Source organism: Rhinolophus hipposideros, assembly GCF_964194185.1.
Source record: "Rhinolophus hipposideros genome assembly, chromosome: 24".
Taxonomy (NCBI): domain Eukaryota; kingdom Metazoa; phylum Chordata; class Mammalia; order Chiroptera; family Rhinolophidae; genus Rhinolophus; species Rhinolophus hipposideros.
In genome coordinates, this window is record NC_138070.1 from 20,987,070 (window position 1) to 21,013,239 (window position 26,170).

Sequence of the window (26,170 nt, forward strand, 5' to 3'; positions counted from 1 at the left end):
TCCCCTCAAAATTTGTATGTTGAAATCCTTACCCTCAATGTGATGGTTTAGAAGGCAGGGCCTTCGGGAGGCTCTGCCCTCGTGAATGACATTAGTGCCCTTATAAAAAAGACTGTAGGGAGCTCCTTCATTTCTTCTACCATGTGAGTGCACAGTAGAAGATGGCTGTCTATGAACCAGGAAGTGGTCCCTCACTAGACACCAATTGGACAGCACCTTGATCTTGGACTTCCCAGGCTCCAGAACTGTGGGAAGTAAATATTTGCTGTACATAAGTCACCCAATCTATGACATTTTATTATAGCAGCCCAAACAAACTAAGACATTTCCTGAGACATTTAATGAGATTTTTTAATTGGGACATTCATGTTAGTTTTTTTGATAAGTAAACTATTACAAAGTAATGGAATCATTCTTTTCTTTTAAAAGTATACAAGAACTTGTACATCCAAATGAATGTTATCCTTCAAACTAGTCACCATGGGAACCCAGGCACATGCATTTTTATTTTTAGGTAATATATTCACAAGCTAAACAACACAAAAGGTACACTGAAATACTTATTGCCCTCAGTTTCTCAGTTCGACTCCACAGACAACCAGTGTTATAAGTTTTGTGACTATCCTTCCAGAGATAGTCTTTATATATACGAACATTTTAATCTATGAGACATACATTGTAATAGAATGAAAACAAAATTTTGTGCCTCTTTTTCCACCTCTGGTACTATATCATAAGTAGATTTCTATGTCAGTGAATGGAGATCTACTACATCGTTTGGTTGCTCTATTTGTAATAAACTTTTTATTGAAAAGTGCACAAAGCAGTGTGTAGCTAGATGAAATATCACACAGTGAACACACTCTTGTAACCAGCGCCCAAGTCAAGAAGTTATCTTTTGTTTCCGTCCCTTCTACACTTTATACTTTTTATTTCTTTTTCTTGCCTCATTACACTGGCCATAACCTTTAGTACAGTATTGAATAGAAGTAGAGACAGCAGAGATTCTTGCTTCATTCCCAATCTTGGAGGGAAACCTTTGAATATTTCACCATTAAATAAAATACTTGCTGTCGATTTTTTTTCTGTCATACTAACAAAGTCCCCTTCCATTCCTAGTTTGCTAAGATTGTTGGTCATAAGCAAGTTTTGAATTATAGCAGGTGTTTCTTCCACATCTACTGAGATGATTATATTATTTTTTGCCTTTATTCTGTTAACGCAGTGAATTACATTGACTTGGTGTGGAGTGTTAACTCAACCTTGCATTATTGGAATAAATACAGCTGTGTCAAGAGATGCCCCAAATTCTTCTCCACAGTAGCTAGAGAGTAGCCCCCCTTATCCGTGGTTTCACTTTCCATGGTTTCAGTTACCTGCAGTTAACTGCAGTCCAAAAATATTAAATGGAAAATTCCAGAAATAAAAAATTCATAAGTTTTAAATTGCACACCATTCTGAGTAGTGTGATGACATCCCACTTCATTCCACCTGGGATGTGAATCATCCCTTTGTCCAGTGAATCCACACTGTATACACTTCCCCCCAGTTAGTCATTTAGTAGCTGTCTCAGTTATCAGATCAACTGTCATGGTATTGCAGTGCTTGTATTCAAGTCACCCTTATTTTACTTAATAATGGCGCCAATGCTCAAGAGTAGTGATGCTGGCAATTTAGATATACCAAGAGAAGCCATGAAGTGCTTTCTTTAAGTGAAAAGGTGAATGCAGTACCATAAGATATTTTGAAAGAGAGACCACATTCACATAACTTTTATTATAGTATATTGTTACAGTTGTTCTATTTTATTATAGTTATTACTATAAGTCTCTTACTGTGCCTAATTTATAAATTAAACTTTGTCATAGGTATGTATGTACAGGACATACAGGATTTGGTACTATCAGCAGTTTCAGGTATCCACAGGGGTCTTGGAATATATCCCCCACTAATAAAGGGGAACTACTGTATTAATTTATATTCTCAACAATGTATGAGAGTATATGTTTATTAATCTCCCAGCTAACACTTAATATTTTAAGACTTTTAAAAAATATGCCCAATGGGTAAAGGGAAAAAAAAGGTATCTCGTTTTTGTTTTAATTCAAAGTTTCCAGACACTGGTTAGGTTGAGCATCTTTCATATACTTAGTGGCCATCTGTATTTCCTCTTTTGTGAATTACCTGTTCATCTTCTTACTGTATTTCTTTCCAGTAGTTTTTCCTTGGCTACTGATATATAAGAGTCCTTTTTACATGATGTAAATCTCTTCTTTTAGTCTAACAACATTTGAACTTGATTTCGTTCAGATGAATTTTAAATTTTGAGGTCAAATGTATCAACCTTCCGTTTCCTTTTTGTTTCTTAAGAATGTACTACCTAACTCAAATTCATAGTGATGTCCTCCTGTTGTCTTCTAATAACTATAGTTTCGTATTTCACGTTTTTACAAATGCACATGGAATTCATTTTTAGAAATACAGGTGAGGATCTCATTCACTTTGTAGTCACACAGCAAACACATTCACACAGTGAACACATTCTTGTAACCAGCACCTAGGTCAAGAAGTTATTTTTTCTTTCCTTTGTTTGACCCGTCTTGAGTCCAAGTCATTCTGAACCCATTTCACAAATAAAGTCTATATCAAGGGAACATGGTTGAATTGCCAAAACAAAAGTATTTTTTAGTTAAGTAGGTGGAATTAGGGTGTTCTAGTCCCTTTTAGAAAATATTTTTCTTTAACATTAAGATTTTACACCACTTACGATACTGAGGGAGAAATGTCACAGGCTCTGAAGAAAATTTCAAATACAAAACTTCATAAATGTTTTGCTGGCACTGCAGGAAAACAAATATTAATTTGTTTTAGTCAAGATTCTTTTGGGACAGCCAGGGGGCTCAATGGGTTAGAGCGTGAGCTCTTAACAACAGTGTTGCTGGTTCGATTCCCACATGAGCCAGTGAGCTGCGCCCTCCACAACTAGATTGAAGACAACGAGCTGCCCACCATCCAGTGGGGCCGACGGATGGCTCATTTGGTTAGAGCGCCAGCTCTTAACAGCAAGATTGCCTGTTCAATTCCCTCACAGGACGGTGGGCTGCGCCCCCTGCAACTAAAGATTGATAACGGCGACTGGACTTGGAGCTGGGCTGCCCTCTCTACACCTAGGACGACTTGGAGAGGATAGGTCCTGGAAAAACACACTGTTCCCCAATATCCCCCAATTTAAAAAAATTAAGAAAAAAGATTCTTTCAGTAACTTGTGATAGTACTTCAGTTTAAAACTAGTATACGCAAATAAGTACTTTCTTAACTCACATACTAAAAGTTCCAGGGGCACATTACCTTTAGGCATAGCTGGGTCCAGGGTTCGGCATGGACCTGGTAGACAAAAGTGTTTCAAACTGCCGTACTAGCTGAGAACCCCAAAAGAAAGAAGCAGGCTTTTTTGGTTCCTTAAGCAAAATAATTAATCCTGGAACAAATGGTGATTAGCTGACCTTGGACCTCAAGTCCATTCTATCAGTCATTGCCCAACAGACAGGCCTGGGTCACATACCCGACTGGAATGGCAGACAGTTTGACAAGGCCCACCTAAGGGACATAGGTTGGAATGCAGCTTGAAAGAGGGGTTCTGCTGCCAGAAGCAGGAGCAGTTGTTGCTGTGTACACGGCCACCAATGTCCACTATACTTTTCTTTCTCTTGGAAATAATTGGTGTGTTTTCTTAGGCACATACAGTCTTGACTATTGTCAGTCCATTGCACTTTTTATATTAGATTCAGTTAATCAAATTGTGTCTTACTTTGTAATCTTGGTTCTTTAGACATGTGTTATTGTACACTTGAAGGTACTGATAAATGTTACTGTGTTTTTAAGCCTTTAAGGAAGTGGGAGGATACCGAGAGCTACTGAATAATTACGTAAACGCTAAGCCAAGCATAATCCGTGAAGGAAACTGGACTGCCAAGACAGAATGCTACCTCCCTTGCCTGGATTCTTTCCATATCTTCCGAGATCCCATCACTGGAGATCTCCCTTGGCCTGGAATCGTTTTTGGTGTCTCCATCATCTCTTTGTACTACTGGTGCTCCAATCAGGTAATTAGACACTTTGCAGCTGAAGTGACTGCATTGGGGGCTGGTGGTCCCAGATGCATTCCAGGCTGTGGGCCTGTCTGCACTCGGTGGTCAAGTTTCCCTTCCAATCTTTATTTATTGCCCAAATGACTTTATGTGAAATTCTGTTTAAAAGGAATTTCTCCCACAGTCCCATCTATAACACATGAACTGTTTTCATTTTTTCTTCTTCCCTGTCATTATCTAAAAAGCACATTTTAGGGGCAGCCGGTTAGCTCAGTTGGTTAGAGCGCAGTACTCTTTATAGCCAGTTTGAGTTTCACATGGGCCACTGTGAGCTGCGCCCTCCACAACTGAATTGAAACAGCTACTTGACTTGGAGCTGATGGGTCCTGGAAAAACACACTTAAAATAAATAAAAGTTTTAAAAATAAATAAATAAATAGAAATAAAAAGCACAATATTTTTGGATGTGAAAAATAAGTCAGCTCTCCTTGATTGAGTCAATATATTAAATGCAACCAGTCAGTATTTCAGTCGGATTTTTTTTAAAGTCTCAAATTTATTCTAAAAATTACATGGCTCTCACTCAATTGTAGATCATTAAATAAATTGTGAAATATTCATATAGTGAAAAGGCAGTACAGAAATAAAAAGGAAGTGTAGCTACATACAATAACATGGATAAATCTTCAAAGCATGATGCCAATGAAAGCTAGATTATGAAGGCTAGGTACTATATAGTTACATTTGTGTAAAGTTTAACACAACCAATGCTAAGTTGTTTAGGTATACAAATCAAGTGGCAAAAAACTTACAAAGAAAAGCAAGGAAGAAATAAGGTAGTCATGAAAGTGGTCATTTCTGGAACAAGGGAAGGGGTTAAAGTTAAGAAAAGAAGCACACATAGCAGCATTATTCAGTCACCAAAAGGGGGAAACAACACAAATATCCACTAACTAATAAATGGATAAACAAAATGTGTATTCATGCATTGGAATATTATTCACGCATAAAAAGGAATGAAGTACTGATACATGCTACAAGTTGGGTGAATCTTCAAAACGTTATGCTAAGTGAAAGAAGCCTGGGCTGGCCCGGTGGCTCAGGCGGTTAGAGCTCCATGCTCCTAACTCCGAAGGCTGCCAGTTCGATTCCCACATGGGCCAGTGGGCTCTCAAACACAAGGTTGCCAGTTCAACTCCTCGAGTCCCACAAGGGATGATGGGCTCCACCCCCTGCAACTAAGATTGAACACGGCACCTTGAGCTGAGCTGCCCCTGAGCTCCCGACAGCTCAGTTGGTTGGAGCACATCCTCTCAACCACAAGGTTGCCGGTTCGACTCCCACAAGGGATGGTGGGCAGCTCCCCCTGCGACTAGAAAACGGCAACTGGACCGGGAGCTGAGCTGCGCCCTTCACAACTTAGACTGAAAGGACAACAACTTGAAGCTGAACTGCATCCTCCACAACTAAGATTGAAAGGACAACAACTTGACTTGGAAAAAAGGCCTGGAAGTACACACTATTCCCCAATAAAGTCCTGTTCCCCTTCCCCAATAAAAAAAAATTTTTTTTAAATCTAAAAAAAAAGAAAAGAAAGAAGCCAGACATAAAAGGTCACCTATTATATATGACCCAATATCTGGAATAGGCAAATCCATAGAAACAGAAATCTGATTAGTGCTTGCCTGGGGTGAGGGGTGGAGGGATGCAGTGGCTGCTGAATGGATATGGGTATTCTGGGGCAATGAAAAAGCATAGAGAAAGGTGGTAGTTGCCCAGTGTTGAGATGCAGCAAATGCTCCTGAACTGTTCACTTTATATGGTTAATTCCATGTTTTCTGAATTTCAGCTGACCTTTTTTTTTTAAGTCACAGAGAGGCTTCTGAGGTACTTGCAGTGTTTCATCTCTTGATTTGGATGGTGGTTACACCATATGCTCTGTCCTGTGATACAGTGTACTTTCATGTGTTACATTACAATAAAAAAAAAAAAACATTTTGCGGAACAAGAAAATACGACAGATAGCTAACTCAAGTTTGAAAATGAAGAATCAAGAGGGAGAACTTGCCTGACAAGATACTTAAATGTCTATAAAGTAGCAGTAATAAAAACCATTTGAAATTTTCCAGAATAGACATAGAATAAAGAGCTGAGAGACAGACTCATGTACTCATAGTAATTTAATTTATATTCAAGGGTGCTCCATTAATCAATGGGGGAGATGCATACTCTTTGATGTTTTTAGGAAAGCCATCTTACTATTCGAAGTCACAAAACTTCATCCCTACCTAACATTTATACAAGGTGGACTTCAGATTGATTAAAGACTTAAATATGAAATGTAAAACTATACAATTAAAGGACGGTAATGTTAGAGAACATTTTTGAGACAGAGGGGAGAATAAATCATATTGATTTGTTCACATTCATATAAGGACTTTTTAACAAAGAATACCAGGGACAAAGTTGGCAGATGACAGATTAGGAAAGAGTATTAGAAATGTTTGTAATGCACGAAAGACAATGGCAAATCTACAAGAACAAGGAGCTCCAGTAGAAATGTGGGCAAATGATAATGACACGCCATTTATAGCAAAGGAAAGTCAAACGGGTGTAAATGTTAAACGTAACACCCAGAGATATCGCACAGTGCAATTTAAAGCCACAATGAGACTGGCAAAAATTAGAAAGCTTAATAACGCCAAGTGTTGGGGAGATATAGCTGTTGAGGAACCCTGTGCACTTGTGGTGCTGTCGGTTCTGGAGGGTAATCTGACAGTATTTAATAAAATTATGTATATTGTACTCTATGACCTAGCAGTGATGTGCCTGGGAATATACCTAAAAAATCTTCATGCGAGTTCACCAGGGACAATATGTAAGACACTGATCACAGTGTTGATTGTGCCAGTTGCTATAAAGCGGGTAGATGAAATGGGGGCAGGGTAATACTGTGGAATACTACACAGCAGTGAGAAGCAGTGCACTAGATGTACACCTAGCAATGCTGATGGATCTTCAGAATATACCGAATGGAGGGACAAGAAACAAGATGAGATCTAGAGCACAATACGTGGATGTTCTCTGTAATGTAACTAGAAATTTGTATTCTTTCCCTTCTATTTATTATGTGTTTTAATTATGCTATTTTGCCTAGAAGATAAGAAAAATCTTTCAGTATTTTCCTTTTCAATTTCTTCTGTAACCGTAACTTTGGAAGTTGCCGCTGGACTTCGACTTCTGACAATAGGTCACCTAGATTTCCTAAACTGCCTCCTAGTACAAAACTCCTAGGAATGCTGGGTAAAATATAACAAACGTTTTTTTTTTTAGATTCATAGAGGAGCTCTTAAGAAAGGAGGAAAATCTCCAGAGGCTGAAAACAAAGAAAGAACTGTAATCAAGAGACTGACACTGACACTGACTAAACTGACACTGACACTGACAATGCCCTGACAGCATTTACCAAGCTTGGTTTTTCAAAGGCTTCGGTTTAAGTGGCCAGGTGAGAACAGGAGTTCATGCATGGTAAAGAGAGAAACCTCCATGTAGAACTTGGATTCTTGAAAGGTTATAACCTCAGTGAAAAGGTAAACTAGGGAAAAAATTTGCCCACCAACAAGGAGAAACAACAGAAAAAAAAAAAAAAAAAACTTCAACCAGGGTTCCAGTATGTTTGGGTTTTTAATTTACCTTGTATGATCAAGAAAACCCCATGGGAAAAAAATGAACATAAACTCATCCAAAAAGTATTACACACCAACTTGGCAGGAGTATCAGCAAATTCTCTCTGGAGGGATGCACCCTAACCAAGGTTTTGTAGGATTCCCATAAATAAATGCCTGCTCAATATGAGCCCCCAATCCAAAATTAGAAAACGTGGAAGAATTAAACCATCTTGATCAGGAAACAGAGTTAGTACTCCCAAACTTCAGAAAATTGAAGTATTAGATAATGAAATATAAAATAAGTATTTAAAGAAATGAATGGGACTTAAAGCATTAACACAATTCTATCAAAAAATATCAATTAGATTTGAAAACTGAAACTTCTAGAAGTGAAAAAATATACTTACTGAAATGCAAAACTCAGTAAAGGTTAAAATATCAGATTAAACAAATCTAAAGGGAAAAAATAGTACTCTGGAAGAGAAAACTGAAGAAATTACCCGGAAAGCACAAAAATGGAAAGTGTGAAAGAGAAACAAAGTGACATGGAAGATAGAATGATGGTTAAAATACATCGCATTGGAGTTCCAGAAGAAAAGGAAAAAGCGATATTTGAAGAAAAAATGCTGAGAACCTTTACAATTGTTGAAAGAAACAGCGGGAATCATCAGATTCAGGAATCACAGTGAATCTCAAAAGAAATAATTCAAAAATCTACATAATGTCACATCATAATGAAATTTCAGAACATGGAAGACAAGGAGATTTTGAAAGCCTCCTGAGAGTAAAGATTGCCTTTACTTATAAAAGAAGACAATTATACTGACAACAGACTTCTCGTAGCAACAATGTAACCCAAAGGTAGAGGAGTAAAATTCTCAAAGTCCTAAGGAAAATGTCAAAACCAAGGGCAAAACAAAAACATTATTTTTCTTAAAGACTGAAAGATGTACCTATAGAAAAAGGAACTGCTGAAGAGAAAGAAGGAGTTGTTAGCAAAGATGAGGAAATCTAAAGCATTGGCTTTGGGGTTCTTTTTTCAAAAATTTTTTGATTACAGCTGGCATACAATATTATATTAGTTTCAGGTGTACAACATAGTGATTAGACATTTATATACCTTGCCCCGATAAATCTAGTGCCCATCTGACACCACATGAGGTGTGATCAAAAGATACGGTGAATGTTTAAATTAAAAAAATGTATTACAGTAAAAGACACATTGTCATTAGTCCCCCCCCAAAATACGCCCCCTCACTTTGAACACACTTATCCCATCATTCTTGCCAATTTCTGAAGCGGTTGTGGAATTCCTCTTTCATGAGTGCCTTTATTTTATCCTCCATCATGACAATGCTCCGCGTCACACATTGCTTCTGCAATTTCTGTCAAATAAAAACATTACGGTTTGTCCTCATCTACCTTATTCACTGGATCTGGCACCGTGCGACTTCTAGCTCTTCCCCAAAGTCAAAATGACCATGAAAGGTAAATGTTTTGAATTGAATCAAGACATCAAGGAGCCACGACAGCACAACCAAAGACACTCACAAAAGAGGACATCCAGAACTGCATCAGAAAGTGGCAAGTACAATGGGATAAGTCTGTTTAAAGAGGGAGGGGTATTCTGAGGGGGATTAATGGCAATGTGTCTTTTACTGTAATAATTTTTTTTAATTAACATTCACTGTATTTTGTGATCATACTTTGTACATAGTTATTACAATATTATTGACTGTACTCCTTAAGAATTGGCTTTTTTGATTTGAGTGAATTAGCATTGGCTGATTATTACTAATATCGCAAGTAAAAGAGGACAAAACTGAAATATTGGACCGCAGTTTGGAGTTAAATCTGGCTATGGGCTTTAAATTGTACAGAAGCATGGGCTATTGGTTTTCTTTAAACTTGAAGTTGTAACCATGTTAAAAACTTTTTTACATAAATTTTATTGGGGAACAGTGTGTTTCTCTAGGGCCCATCAGCTCCAAGTCACTGGACTTCAATCTAGTTGTGGAGGGTGCAGCTCAGCTCCAAGTCCAGTTGCTGTTTTCAGTCTTTAGTTGCAGGGGACACTTGAACTGGCAACCTTGTTGTTGAGAGCTCACGCTCTAACCAACTGAGCCATCTGGCTGCCCCATGTTAAAATTTTTTAAGGTAATTATTAAAAGTATAAAAGTAGAATATCCTAACTAGTAAAAAAAAATGATTTAAGAAGAAATTTTAATTACTATCACACTGTGAACATTTTTTCACATTATTTAAATGTTCTTCAAAAATGTAATTTTAGTGCATACTTAATACTACGTTGTTTTGATGCACTGGACCGTGACTTTATGTTCTTTCTTAAGTGCTTCTCCACCTGCCAGCTATACCATTCTGTTCAGCCTGAGTGCACACTGCCTCTTACAGCAGGAGCCCCATGAAATGGGTTGTGAAACATCTTCCAGGACATTTTTGCATTTTAAAGGTCTATACTAATTCATCTCAGTTTAGATGAATGAAATTGGTTCCAGTTGTGCACACTCATTTGTTGCCAGGGACCCACCTTTGTTTTGATTGATGTCACAGGGCTCTCTTCCTTCTGCCCGGCAGAGATGTTCTCTGTAGCTTTGCGGAGGGACAGCATGTACGCACTGTGCTGCCGTGCTTGATATGCAGTGATAGCAATGAGACCAAGGTCGTGTGTGCCATCCCTGTCCCCTCCAGCAGCTGTGCATTGAGCAAAACATGTTCACTGGTCACACACATCTCCTCTGGCCCTGGTTGCCCCAGAGATGTGTGTGCCCCTGGATGATTGGGGTGAGCAGCTTAGCAAAAACCCACCAGAGGACACATCTGGTTGCTGCAGCAGGTCACAGTTGTCCTGTCTCTGCCAAGGCGGCTCAGGCTTCATATACTCAGATAAGCCATTTCCTCACCCACCTGTATTTCCTTGGCAGATCTTTGTCCAGAGGTGCCTGGCAGGGAAGAACCTGTCTCACGTGAAAGGCGGCTGTGTCCTGAAGCTGCTGCCCATGTTCGTCATAGTGATGCCTGGAATGATCAGCCGCATCCTGTACCCAGGTAAATTCTTGATTCTGATGTGTTCACCCCACTCAGTGGGATGCTCAGGTCTCCCACAGCGTACCGGTGTCGAGGTACCCGAGATTGCTGCCATCAGTCTGGATTAGAGTTACAGCTGAACAGACGCCTGGCAGAGATCATGGAGGTAGATAGCAAGAGAGAAATTCCAGAGAGAGAAGTTTGGGCAGGGAAGAGCCGACCAGTGCTCCCTGCGGCCAGGCCCAGTCTCTGTCACAGCGTGGAGGCACAGTCCACAGGAAGGTTGAGATCCTCAGGTGGGGCTTGTCGGAGGGGGAGTTCAATGTAACCCCAAAGAAGGTGTGACTCTGAGGCCCACATTCTTTTCATTAAATGCTATGAGAACACCCCTTTATCCCTTAATGAGCTATCATAATTTTGTGGATGTATCTCATCCCCATTTCAGCCTAGTTTTATTAGCTGTACTGTCTCTTGGGGTACCAGTTTGTTTATTCGTTCAACCTCTACAGAGCACATACTCTGACAGGTACAGCCACTGCGCCAATCTGGCAACTTCCATGAGAGTCTTCTGCTGCAGTGCTGTGCAGGCCAAACAGAGTGTACACACTTCTTATTGCTCAGTAACATGCACAGAAGACATCACAAACCCCAATTTATCCTTCAGTCAACCCCTGAGACATGCCTCTTTTCTTAATCCTAGTTCCTTTCCGGTTTTATCAGAAAGGAGTGATGTTTCAACATTTCTACCTTTGGTCTTTGGTTGTCAGGCAGCGCTCTTTTGGGCCTCATGGGTGGTGCCTCCTCATTGAATAGAAAATAGACCCCTGTGCTTTCCAGGATGCCAGAGTCCCCTGGGCTTCACAGTTCTGCCTCCCCACCCACACTCCACACCACGGACTGCCCCACTCACTGAGGAAGAAGATTAGGGAGAATTGCATGTATTTTGGATTCTAAAAGCCGCTAAGGGAAGGGGAGGAAGAGTGGGGAATAGCTCCTCCCTCTAGCTGGAATGGGCCTCAGGAACCAAACTCCCTCCAGCCTCTGACTAAGAGGTGAATAGAGTTCATGGAATGCACTAGGGAGAGCCCTTGGAGTGGAGAAGGGCCCAGAACCATTCATCCCTAGTCTTCATAGATCCATTTACATGTGCCAAATATATAAAGCCAAAAAGCCATTTATCGTGAAAGCTTGGCACCTGCTCACATTCCTGGAAGAATATGCTTTCCTAGTAACGTAAGTGCTTCTGGCCTTAGATTCTGGGTCTCTCCCCTGGCCAGAGCTGGGGACTAGACACTGCGAAGGTGTGATTCTCCAAATCTGGTTTTCTGTGTAAGCCTCTTTTGTTTGAAAATGATGTGCATTCTTGTCTCCTATTTCTTCTGAGCTGATGTCATCCTCAGGCCATCTGGTGGCATGATTGTCACCAGCAGCACCAGGCCTCCATGCCACCAGCTCAACAGTCCCCACAAGGTGTTTCCTTCCCCAGTAGTTCGCACAGAAATCTCAGATGAGTCCTAGTGAACTCACTTGAGTAATAGGGCCAGTCATTGTGACCAAGGAGAAGGAATTTCCAGAATGGCCAAGTCTGGCTCTTGGGGCCCTCCCAAACCATGCCTGTCACCCAATACAGAGGGAAAGGAGAGTGGGCAGATGAAAACAGATGTTCACTGTAGCCACCCCCTTGAGTTATTATATTCGTTCTCTAGATGTTTGGCGACCAACTTCTTAAGCGTAGATAACTGTCCCCATGAAAATAATTTGTTTCACACATAAACCTAGGCAATATCCTGCCTCCTTCTAGTCTATGTTGATTTATTGTTTTGGGTTTGTTTTTGTTTTGTTTTCATGTGGTCACTTTATATCCTTTATTTAAGCTCTTGAAGGGCATATCATATTCACTTTCTTTACTTTTGTGTGAAATTTCTTCCCAAATACTCTAAAACAACACCCCTATCAGGGCTAAGGGAATAAGATTATGAGTTGCACACACATTAGTAGGTGGATGAATAACCCGTTTGCTTTCTTAACATGTAGCCGCGATCATTGAAAGGCTTGCTGAAGTCGGGGGACTTCTTTGGGTCAAGCCATGAATTAATTGGTAGAAGCATTAATTCGTTTGACTCCTTGGTGCCTAACTCCTAGCTTGTGCTTCCACCACAAGTTCCTGAAGAGTGTGTGTGATCATGAATTAGAGCGGTCACCAGTAGACCAAAAATCTAACAAGTTAAGAATCTACAACTCCTATTTGTTTCCCTTTCCCTGAGCTAGATTTTGGAGCTGTAATGTCAACATGTTGGTATGACTATATCTCTCTTTGCAGAAAAAGTGGCATGTGTTGTACCTTCTGAATGTGAAAAGCACTGTGGCATCAGAGCTGGTTGCAGCCCCATGGCCTACCCAGTGCTGGTGGTAGAGCTGCTGCCCAGTGGTAAGAAATGGGCCCTGCCATCAAAGGCTGTCGAAACCCCATTGTCTGTGTCCCCATTGGAGCCTGTGCCATCAGGCTGTAAGTGAGGGCTTATCTACCAGTCAGCCCATCCTTCTGGGTAGAAATGGAGGCTGTGGAGTGGAAGACATTAGTTGAGTAGAAGGCAGCTTGCTTGCCTTGAGGGAAGGAGCTGGGCCTCCTTCCTCTTCATTCCTCACACATTCACACTCATAGGGCACATGCTGGCAGGGCACAACTTGTGCTTGCGATTTATGTTGTTCACTTCCCTGGCTTAGCTCATGCCTTTGCTCCTTCGTTCTGCACATGGGCTCCACACTGTACTAGACATTATTCTAAGCCATGAGCACAGGGGTGAGAGAAACCTAATCCTGCTCTCAAAGAGCTCACATCCAGTGGGATGGGCAAGGAGATGGGCACTTTGTCAAGAGAGAAACAGCTTTACCTGCGAGATGACAGTGAGCCTACGCATTCATCTCACCTGCTTCCCGAAATCCCATGGAAACGGCCAAACGGATAGTATAACTAACAAATGCAATTTCACATTAGCTCTGGAGACCAGTAGGCTGGAAAAGTTGAGACTTTTCTGTAAAATACTATATAGGTGGGATCTGACAGGGAATTACTAACCATCCCACCGTTCAGGAAGGAAGTTGTCTGGATTTTCCAGCTGAGCCTGTCTTCGAGCACCCAGGGCTGCGAAGGCGAGTGGGCTTAGGACCCCTGAAGGAAGGCAAAGCCACGGACACTAGTCTTTGCCTGGACCAAGGAGCCTGTGAATACAGTGGGGACTTGCTGCAGCGGGCCTGCAGTTCAGGCCCTGGTTACCCGGCAGCACGTAGAAATCTCCCGACAGAGCAAAGTCCTGGCCACATGGTGGCCTTTCAGGTAATAACAGTAGATTGTTATGTTTATAGCTAACATTTGCTGAGTGCTTGCTCTGTATTGGGAGCTGTGTTAACCTGTCTTCTTAAGTTGTCTTCATCTTCATAACAGACTTACGTGGTAAGTACGTATATTCCCAGTTCCCAGCTGGGGACACTGAGGAACGAGTGAAGCCTCACTTGCCTGTCGTCTGAAGCTTCTCTGAGCCTCTGGCTCCTCATCTGTAAATGGGGGCAGGGAAGTGGTGCCCATCTCACAGGGTGGGAGGCAGGTTCGTGCAGGCTGATGCCCGCAGGGCTGTTCTGGCACACGGTAGCACTCAGGAGACCTTAGCTCCCATTATTGTGTAAAGACACGGCAGGAAACTAGTAAGCCTCATCACAAAGTCAGGACAAACGTAGTGCACGCATCTATCTTAGATGGAATTACACTCCAAATACACTTTGGATGTTTTGTAGGAGAAAATTTAAGTATATAGAAAAGTTCCTTAGGAGACCTAAGGCATCTCCTGGCATGAACAGTGGAGGTCCAGGAAACGTCCCTTCTCTTCCAGGTGTACAAGGTTTGATGCTGTCGGCACTATTGGCCTCTCTCATGTCTTCCCTGACTTCTGTTTTCAACAGTGCCAGTCCCCTGTTCACATGGACATCTATACCCAGACGTGGCTTATGGCCACTGAAAAGGAACTCATGATGACAGGAAGGTGAAGGATTCCTCTAATTGCAGTAGTTACTGCGGTCAATGAAATGACCGCAATGGTATTACATGAAAAATTTAGGCTAGAATTCTATACATAGAATCATCCTGTTTATATACAGTGTGGATGTATTATTTTTGCTGCCATTTTGTAGTGAAGATGTATTGCTTGTATAATCACAAAGAAAATTATTTCCATTTGGGAAAAAATTAAGTAATCACAGTGATAAAAATGAGTATAGTTTACTCTACCTCCAAAATAGTCCTTGTGAGGAAATGTACATACGGTATCTCATTCAGTCCTCATGACATCCTTTAAAGGTAAGTTTTACTGATCTTATTCTCTTTGGGAAAATGGGGGGAAAGTGGCTGAGAGAAGAGAATTGATCTACCTGAGGTCACACAGTAAGGAGAATTTGTCCATCTCAGGGCCATGCTGTCAACCGTGATGCCACAATCCCATGCTAAGCCTGGAGTGGGGGATACATACACATGTAAAACGTGGTTCCTGTCTGTATTCCATAGGGTCTCACACTGGCTGCCCTTGGGCCACATCCAGCCTGCACACATCTAACATGGCCTACATTGTGTCTATATGCTTCTTTTATCTTGCTTCAAGGTGCACGTTGCTCACCTATTCTATTTGTCTAGTCCTTCTTTTGAGTTTGCCTTTACATTTTGATTAGTATTCCATAGTTTAAAATCACTTTTCTGAGCAATTTTAAGAAACAGGTACCACTTTTATTTACAGTGTTATAGAACATAGAAAAAAATGAAGACTTAAATTCGTTTTATGAAGCTCAAGATATTGATGCCAAAACGTAACAAATATAGCACAGAAAAAAATTAAAACTGAAGACTAATCTCACTTTTAAATACTAATGCAAAAGTTGTAAATAAAATATTAGCCACAAATTCAACAGTATATTAAAAGAATGTTAAAAGAATGATATCTCTTTACCAACTGTGATTTTTTTCCCCCAGAAATATAGGATGGTTTAATGTTAGAAATGTAGTGATATAACTCAACATCTTAACAGATCAAAAACGAAAAATTGTATGTCTCTCTTTATAGATGATGAAAAAGTATTTGGTAAAATGGGTACCTTTCAACATGACGAAACATATAGTATATATCATCTAAAAGCCTACATCATACTTAACAAAGAGACTATAAAGAAACAAGACAAGAATGTCTGCCCTTACAACTATATTTATACTAATATATAAGTATAAAACATATAAGTAAAATATATTTACTAAAAGTAGCAGACAAGGACTTTAAAGTAACCATGATTAATATGTACAAGAAAATAGAGGGAAAATGTACAAAAATAGATGAAAAGATTGAGAATTTCACCAATTAGAATTTCTAAAAGAATTGAAAAAAATTTTTATAATTGAAAAATAAATATCTGAAATTAAGAACTCAGTGGATGGGTTAACAACTGAATGGATATAGCAGAAGACACAATTAGTGGATTAGAAATGGAACATTGACAATATCCAAAGGAAAAAAGGAAAGATACACCCAGAATACAATTAGAATCACAGAAAGAGAGGAGCAAATTGGGTAGAAGCAATTTTGGAAAGATAATGGCCAAGAATTTCCCAAAACTGACGGACAATTATTCACAGATTTGAGAAATTCAACAAATTGCAAACAGGATAAATACAAAGGAAGCCTACTGAAAAATGACAATAAAGAGAAAATCTTTAGATTAGCCAGAGGAAAATAAATCACATTATCTTCAAAAGAGACTGACAGCAGAATTTTCAAGAGAAACTATAAAAGCCAGAAGATAATGATGTGACATCTTCAAGTGCTAAAAAAAAACAAAACAAAACAAAACAAAAAAACTACCAACCTAGAATTCATTAACCATCAAAAATATTCTCCACAAAGAAGGTGAAATAAATATATTTTTAAATAAATGCAAGTTGAAATAATTTATTACATTAGACTTCAAGTATAAGAGATACCAAAGGAAGTTCCTCAAACTGAAGGAAAACAACCTATATAGAGGATGTGAGCTTCAGAAAAGAATGAAGAGCACCAGAAAGGGTAAATATGTGGGAAATATAAACGAATATTCACTGTTGAAAACATCAATAAGAAAAAAAATGTCTATGGGCTAGATAACATGAAAGCAAAATATGTGACAATAATAGCAGAGAATATGCGAAGAAACTAAATGGAACTTATAGAATTATTTGGGATGTAATAAAAGTGAAACTTCTGGCTGGCCCGGTGGCTGAGGCAGTTGGAGCTCCGCGCTCCTAACACATGGGCCAGTGGGCTCTCAACCACAAGGTTGCCGGTTCAACTCCTCAACCTCCACAAAGGATGGTGGGTTGTGCCCCCCTGCAACTAAAATTGAACACGGCACCTTGAGCTGAGCTGCCGCTGAGCTCCCAGATGTTTCGGTTGGAGCGCATCCTCTCAACCACAGGGTTGCCAGTTCGATTCCCACAAGGGATGGTGGGCTGCGCCCCTTGCAACTAGAAAACGGCAACTGGACCTGGAGCTGAGCTGCGCCCTCCACAACTAGGATTGAAGGACAATAACTTGACTTGGAAAAATTCCTGGAAATACACACTTTTCCCCCAATAAAGTCCTATTCCCCTTCCCCAATAAAAAAGAAAAAACCTTAAAAAAAGAAACAAAAAACAATTTCTACCAGACTATGATACGTCAAGTATGCATGTAATCTCTAAGCAATAAAAAAAGTTCAAGAATGTTTAACAAGTTAGTAGAAGGAAAATATGGAGTAATAAAATATTTGATTAGCCCAAAAGAATTTAAAAGGGGATAAAAAGAACATAGAAGGTGGGTTAAATAGAAAACAAATGATAGGATGGCACATATACCCAAATATACAAGACGTGATCAAACAATACAGTGAGTGGTTAAGTAAAAAATTTATTACAATAAAAGACACATTGCCGTTAATCCCCCTCAAGATACACCTCCTTGCTTCAAACACACTTATCCCATTATTCTTGCCATTTTCTGAAGCAGTTCTGGAAGTCCTCTTTCATGTTTTTAGTAGCACTGTTGTGGCTGCCTCAATGTCCTGAATCATTCTGACTTAGGGGAAGAGCCAGAAGTTGCACAGCGCCAGATCCAGTGAATAAGGTGAATGAGGACACACCGTAATGTTTTTATTTGACAGAAATTGCAGAAGCGATGTGTGACACGGAGTGTTGTCATTATGGAGGAGGATTTACGGCACACTTTAAAATACAACTTCGCACAATGTGATATATAGATGATGTATTACAGAATTGTACACCTGAGACCAATGTAGCCTTCCTAATAATTGTCACCCCAATAAACTTTAAAACAAAAACACGGGTGTGCGCGCAGGCTGCGGGCGCTGCGCGTTGTGGCTGTGCGGCGTTTCTGGTTCATTCCGCTGCGGGGCTGCTTCTCGGTTCTTGCCGGACCCAGGCCAACCATGGCTTCAGCTGTGGAAGAGCTACAGAAAGATCCAGACGAAGTAAAGGCGTTGCTAGAAAAGACCACTAGAAAGAGAGTATGCGATGCTCTTACAGCTGAAAAATCCAAGATTGAGACAGAAATCAAAAACAAGATGCAGCAGAAATCACAGAAGAAAAGCAGAACTTCTTGACAATGAAAAGCCAGCTGCTGTGGTTGCTCCCATTACTACAGGATATACCGTGAAAATCAGTAACTATGGATGGGATCAGTCAGATAAGTTTGTGAAAATCTGCATTACGTTAACTGGGGTTCATCAAGTCCCGACGGAAAACGTGCAGGTGCTTTTCACAGAAAGGTCATTTGATCTTTTGGTAAAGAACCTAAATGGGAAGAGTTACTCCATGATTGTGAACAATCTCTTGAAACCCATCTCTGTGGAAGGCAGTTCAAAAAAAGTCAAGACAGATACAGTGATTATCTTATGTAGAAAGAAAGCGGAAAACACAGTGGGAGTACCTGACTCAGGTAGAAAAAGAATGCAAAGAGAAAGAAAAGCCCTCCTATGACACTGAAACAGATCCTAGTGAGGGATTGATGAATGTTCTAAAGAAAATTTATGAAGATGGAGATGATGATATGAAGTGAACCATTAATAAAGCCTGGGTAGAATCACGAGAGAAGCAAGCCAAAGGAGACACAGAATTTTGAGACTAAAGTCCTTTTGGGAACTGTGATGTGGAAATATTGATGTTTCCAGTAAGGACACGTAGGTGAGCTGCACAGATGAATTTAACAACTAACTTTACAGAAGCTGCTTCTAAGTAAAGGCAATGAATTCTCCATTTCTTACTGGAGGATTTATTTAAATAAAATATGCTTATTGAACACTTCCTCCAAAGATGGTTTCCTTAGTAACCTGGTGATTTTGTTCAAGAAAGGGTAATACTGCATTCTCCTGTGAAATGTAAAGAAGCAAGTCTTGCCTAATGAAAATGCCACTTTGCGTGTTTGTTTTTTTTCACTGAGAGGTAGAAAACAAAAGTTATTGCTTGTTTTTAAGTTCCTGATGTCAGTTCTCACCAATGTAATAAGTAAAAAATAAAACCTGAATTTTTGCATAAAAAAAAAAACAACACAACTTCTCTCAACCGTAGCTCACAGCTGACTGACGGCACTGAACAAGTTGAAACTTGTCACACACTGTTACTAAGGTTTGATGCGTCACTTCCCATATTGAAGTTCCCTGCTTTTCCATTCGATGGCACTCAGCAGCAGCATTCACCGTATTTTGTGATCACAACAAAAAATTTCCATGTCATATATCGCTTCTGGTAAACAGCAGTTTTTTTCAAATAAAAACATTAGTGAGTCCTTATTCACCGGACCTGGTTACCATGCGATTTCTGGATCGTCCCCAAAGTCAAAATGACCATGAAAGGTAAACATTTTATATCAGTTTAGGACATCAAAGAAGCCACAAGAGCACAACTAAAGACACTCACGAAAGAGGACTTCCAGAACTGCTTCAGAAAGTGGCAAGAACGATGGGGTAAGTGTGTCTGAAGAGAGGGGGAGTATTTTGAGGAGAATTAATGGCAATGTGTCTTTTACTGTAAAAAATATTTTTTATGTAAACATTCACCTTATTTTTTATCACACCTTATATCAGTAATTTCATGAAATGTGAGTGGATTCTGAACTAAAAGGTTAAGATAATCAGACTATTTTATAAAACCAATTATATGCGCTTAGAAGAGATCACTTTTTCCAGTTTTCTTGAGATATAATTGACATATAACATGTAAGTTTAAGGTATACAACATAATGGTTTAATATGTGTATGTATTGTGAAATAATTGCCACAAGAAGTTTAGTTTAACACCCATCACTTCATATAGTTACTAATATTTTTCTTGAGATGAGACCTTTTAAATCTACTCTCTTGGCAACTTTCAAATATACAATCCAGTGTTGTTAACTATGGTCAGCATGCTGTACATTACATTCCCAGGACTTACTTAACTTACAGGTTGTACCTTTTGACCCCCTTTACACATTTCTCCTACCCCCTGTCTCTGGCAACAACTAATCTGCTCTGTTTCTGTGAGGTCCATTTTTTTAGATTCCACATATAAGTGTTTTTCTCTCTCTGACTGATTTCACTTAGCATAATATCCTCAGGGTCCACCCATGTTGTCACAAATGACAGGATTTTCTTCTTTTCTTTGGCGGAATAATATATCGTTGCGTATAATACCACATTTTCTTTATCCATTCATCCGTCAATGGACATTTAGGTTGTTTCCATGTCTTGACGATTGTGTATAATGCTGCAGTGAATATAGTGGTGCAGATCTCTTCAAGATAGTGATTGTTTCCATCAGAGATCTACCCAGAAATGGAATTGCTGCATCATATGGTAGTTCTAGTTTCATGTTTTTGGAGTACTTCCATACCGCTTTCCATAGTGGCAGTACCAATTTACCATATTTTGCCTTGTGTAATGTGCTCCCATGTATAATGCGCATTCTTGTTTTTGGCCTAAACTTTCAGGGGGAAAAATGCTTCATTTTAATTTTTTTAATTCAAATTTTTATCTGTTTACATTTAGAAACTTGTTTTTTTGTATTATAAAGGAAGTTTAGCATTTATTTTTTAACATATTATGGTATAAGAAATTTTATGTAGCAAAAAATTACAAAACACAAGAACAGATACAAGGTACAAGAAATTTCATGTACCGGTAACAAATTTATAATGCGTCATAGAAGGCCAAGAACTCTTCTTTGTTGCAAGTTTGTCCTAAGTTCAACAAAACCAATTATCGTATTCCAGGTATTATTTTGCATATGGATATCGTTGTTGATTTCTAGAGAAACACTTTTAACTCATAAGCATAAATAAAAGAATTAAAAACGTTTATATAGATACAGAATTAGTACTACCCATGTATAATGCACATCCTTATTCTTCCCTCACAAATTTGGGCAAAAATATACATGGCAAAATATGGTACATTCCCACCAACAGTATACAAAGAAGAGTTCCCTTTTCTCCACATCCTCACCAGCACTTGTTATCTCTTGTCTTTTTTTTTCTTTTTATTAGTTTCAGGTGTACAAAACAATGTGAGACATTTATCATTTATACCCCTCACAAAGTGATAACCTCCCTCCCCCAATCTACTGCCCCTCTGACATCGCATACAGCCGTTACATTTCCACTGTCTCTATTTCTTATGCTGTACTCCACTTCTTGTGAATACACACACACACAATTATAGTTGACATTCATTATTATTCAGCTTCAGCTTCAGGTGTACAGCACAGTTACAGGCATCTACATTGTCCCTGAAGTGGTCTCCCTAGTAAGACAAGTGTCCGTCAGATACCATACAAAATCTTTACAACATTATTGATTATATTCCCCAAACTGACTTTCCTATCCCTGTGGCAATCTTGTGGTTACAGATTGTGCTTTCTAATCCCCTCACCTTCTTCCTCGTCCCCACCCGCCCCGTCCCATCTAGCAACACTCAGCTTTTCCTCTATATCTCTGAGACTGTTTCTGATTAGTTTGTTCATTTATTCTGTTATTTAGATTCTGCATATAAGTGAGATCATATGGTATTTGTCTTTCTCCATCAGACTTATTTCACTTAGCATAATGTTCTCTAGGCCCATCCGTATCTTTGCAAATGGTAAGATTTCTTTCTTCTTTATGGCCGAGTAATACTCCATTGTATAAATGTACCACAGTTTCTTAATCCAATCATCTACTGATGGGCATTTTGGTTGTTTCCATGTCTTGGCTATTGTGAGTAGTGCTGCAATAAATACAGAGGTACATAAATTTTTTCGAATTAGTGTTTTGGATTTCTCTGGATATTTTTGCTTTTGTTGCTGGTATTTTTGGTGGTTACATCGAAAAGACCATTGGCGGGCGGCCAGTATGCTCAGTGGTTAGAGCACAGTGCTCATAACACCAAGGTCACCGGTTGGATTCCCACATGGGCCAGTGAGCTGCACCCTCCACAACTAGACTGAAAACAACGACTTGACCTGGTGCTGAGCTGCGCCCCCCACGACTAAATGGAAAACAACTTGACATGGAGCTGATCGGTCCTGGAAAAACACACTGTTCCCCAATATTCCCTGATTTAAAAAAAAATAAAAATTAAAAAGACCATTGCCAAGACTAATGTGAAGGAATTTTTTCTCTTTATTTTCTTCTTGGAGTTTTAGTTTTTGGTCTTATATTTGTCTTTAATCTATTTCAAGTTAAGTTTTGTGAGTATTATAAGATAGGAGTCCAATTTCATTCTGCTGCTGTGAATATCCAATTTTTCTAGCATCATTTATTGAATAGACTGTCTTTTCTCCCTTAAGTATTCTTGGCTCCCTTGTCAAATATTAGTTGGCCATATATGCATGGGTTTATTTCTAGGCTCTCAATTCTGTTCCTTTGGTCTACGATGGTGTGACAATTAAGTTCACAAGCTTGTTGCAATGATGTTGTTAACCCTTTTACGATATCAGAGGGATTATTCATTATGAATTTGTACCAACTGAACAAACAGTTAACCAAGTTTACTATGTGGAAGTGCTGAAAAGGCTGCGTGAAAAAGACGACCTGAACTTTTCACCAACAATTCATGGCTCTTGCATCACGACAAGGCACCAGCTCACAGGGCACTGTCTATGAGGGAGTTTTTGGCCAGTAAACAAATAACTGTATTGGAACACCCTCCCTACTCACCTGATCTGGCCCCCAATGACTTCTTTCTTTACCTGAAGATAAAGGAAATCTTGAAAGGAAGACATTTTGATGACATTCAGGACATGAAGGGTAATATGATGACGGCTCTGATGGTCATTCCAGAAAAAGAATTCCAAAATTGCTTTGAAGGGTGGACTAGGTGCTGGCGTCAGTGCATAGCTTCCCAAGAGGAGTACTTCAAAGGTGACAGTAGCGATATTCAGCAATAAGATATGTAGCACTTTTTCTAGGATGAGTTCGCGAACTTAATTGTCAGAGAAATGCATATGTGTCTGTTGTGCCAATTCTACACTGTTTTGATTACTATTGCTTTGTAATATAGTTTGAAATTAGGAAGTCTGATGCCTCCAGCTTTGTTGTTTTTTCCCTCAGAATTGCTTTGGCTATTCAGGGTCTTTTGTGGTTCCAAACGTATTTTAGGACTTTTTTTTCTATTTCTGTAAAAAATGCTTTTGGAAAGTTGATAAGGATTGCATTGAATCTGTAGATAGCTTTGGTTAACATGGGTATTTTAACAATATTAATTCATCTAATCCATGAACAGCATACCTTTCTATTTATTTATATCTTCAATTTCTTTCATCAGTGTCTTAGTATAGTTTTCAGTGTAAAGATCTCCTCCTTGGTTAAATATATTCCTAAGTATCTTACTGCTTTTGATGCTATTGTACATGGGATTGTTTTCTTTATTTCTTTTTCAGATAATTCATTGTCAGTGTACGTTGATTTTGATCCTGCAACTTTATGAGAAACTGCCAAACTGTTTTCCAAAATGGTTGCACTCATTTAATTCCCATGAGCAATGTGTGACAATTTCTAGTTGTTCCATATCCTCACCAACGTTTTGGCTCCTTTGGCTACTATCAGTTGACACATATGGTTAGATCTATTTGGACTCTATTTCCATTAATCTGTATATCTGGCATCACTAAACTATCTTTATAGTAAGTCTTAAATTGGGTAGTATGAGGCCTCCAACTTTATTCTTCAAAATTAGCTATTCTAGCTCTTTTGCTTTTCCATGTAATTTTTGGACTCAACCTGTCAATTTTAAGAAGTATTTTGGGATTTTTATTGGGATTGTATTGAATCTATAATCAGTATGGCGAGAATGAACACCTTCATATTGAATCTTCTAATCTGTGACCTTGGCACATCTCTGTTTACTTCAATCTTCTCTAATTTCTCTGTTTTCTAGTTTTCAATGTGGAGATGTTACACATTATTCCTAAGAATTTTTTGTTTTTGATGCAACTGTTATAAATTACCGACTGTTTGCTATTAGTATAAAGAAATACATTCGATTTTTTTAATTGACATTGATACTGTAAACTTTTCTAAATTGACTTATTGGTTCTAGTAGCTCCTCATATTTTGTAGATTCCTTGGAATTTTCTATGTACACGATCATACCTTCATGAATGAAAATAGGCTTCTTCCTTTACAATCTATAAGTATTTTCTTTTTCTTGCTTTGTTGCACTGGCTATGACTGGATACAGTGTTTAATAGAAGTGGTGAAAGTAAACCTTTGCATTATTCTCAATCTCAAAGAAGTGTTTAATCTTTCACCATTAAGTATAATTAGCTGTAGGGTTTTTCGTTGTTTTTTTGTTTGTTTCTGGTTTAGGCAGGTTGAGGAAATTCTCTTCTGTTCCTAAGACACTCCAAAGCAACAAGAACTAGATGAAAATTCCAGACAAAGACCGCTACTAGGAGACAGAGATACCTGTACAACCTTTGGCAGTCTCATGGAGCTCAAGCTCCAAATTGAGAGGCCTCAAACATACACAAGTTTCCTCCCCAAGACTTGATTGAAGTCTGAATCTGTGCATTGTGGAAGGCTAAAAGGCTAAGCTAAAATCTTCCAAAAGTGAGCTAGAATATCCTAGGATGTTGAATTGTGTCCAGTGCTTTTTTGCCTGAGTTAGAATGATCATGTTTTCCTCTCTTACGCCGTTAATGCAGTGAATTTCAATTATTGAATTTTTGAGTGTTAAACCAACCTTATAAACCTGAGCTAAACCCTGTCTGGTCATGTTGTATTCTCTTTTATATGTTAGTTGGTTTGATTTGTTAATATTTTGTTTAAAAGATTTTTCCATCTGTATTTATGAGAGAGACTGATAATTTTCTTATAGTGTCTTTGACAGTATTTGGTTTGAGCGTTAGTCTGCCCTATAAAATGTTTTGGGAATTGCTAACTCTTCTGTTTTCTGAAAGAGTTTGTATGAGATTAGTATTATTTCTTTATAAGTGTTTGGTAGAATTCAGCAGTGAAATTTGTAGATATGTAGTGTTCTTCATGGTAATATTTTTAATAATGTTATGAATTCAATTTTAATAGATGTATGGCTATTGAAGTTTTCTGTATCCTGTGTTGAATTTTTCCAGGTATTTGTCCATTTCATCTGAATTGGTAGTTATTGCTAGTTCATAATTTTTCTTTTCTTTTTTTTCTGATGAATGACAACTTTATACCTATTACTATTCCTATTAAAGAAAACCCAACGTCTCATTTGAAAAGTATGGTAACTATATTCACTCATTAAATACTATTTAAGTTTTCTAAAACACAACTTGACAACATCTAGTATGCATGTTTAATTTCAGTACAGTGGACTCAAGACCAAGTATACATGTTGTACACATCAAGGCTCAACTGCAAGTTACCATAGCCATCAGCAGCAGCAGCAGCATCATTGTCTTGTTTTCTTTTCAATTCATTTGATTATTTATTGGCATTATTTTATGGTAATGCTCTGTTAGTGGTAATAAGAATGATTTTGGCTTTTCACAAAGATGGCGCCAAAAGTGAAGCAGGAAGCCTCTGCCCCTCCCAAAGCCAAAGCCAAAGCAAAGGCTTTGAAGGCAAAGAAAACGGTGCTGAAAGGCGTCCACAAAAAGAAGGTCCATGCATAACCCACCTTCCAAAGGCCAAGACACTGTGGCTCTGAAGGCAGCCCACATACCTTCCAAAGAGCGCCCCCAGGAGAAACAAGCTTGACCACTGTGCCATCATCCAATCCCCCCTGACTACCGAGTCGGCCATGAAGAAGATAGGAGACAGCAATACACTTGTGTCCATTGTGGATGGATGTCAAGGCCACCAGGCACCA

General features: G+C 39.0%; 2 pseudogenes across 2 annotated transcripts in view; both read left to right on the forward strand.

Annotated features, from left to right (window-relative positions):
• LOC308492648 (sodium/glucose cotransporter 1-like) overlaps positions 1–26,170 on the forward strand; it is a 61,990-nt pseudogene that overhangs the window by 29,065 nt on the left and 6,755 nt on the right. The window contains exons 8-11 of the transcript XR_013995420.1: positions 3,883–4,103; positions 10,699–10,822; positions 13,122–13,229; positions 14,686–14,835. The product of XR_013995420.1 is annotated as a sodium/glucose cotransporter 1-like (transcript). The remainder of the gene's footprint in view (positions 1–3,882; positions 4,104–10,698; positions 10,823–13,121; positions 13,230–14,685; positions 14,836–26,170) is intronic.
• LOC308492490 (calcyclin-binding protein-like) lies at positions 18,072–19,061 on the forward strand (annotated as a pseudogene). The gene has a single exon. The product of its transcript is annotated as a calcyclin-binding protein-like (transcript).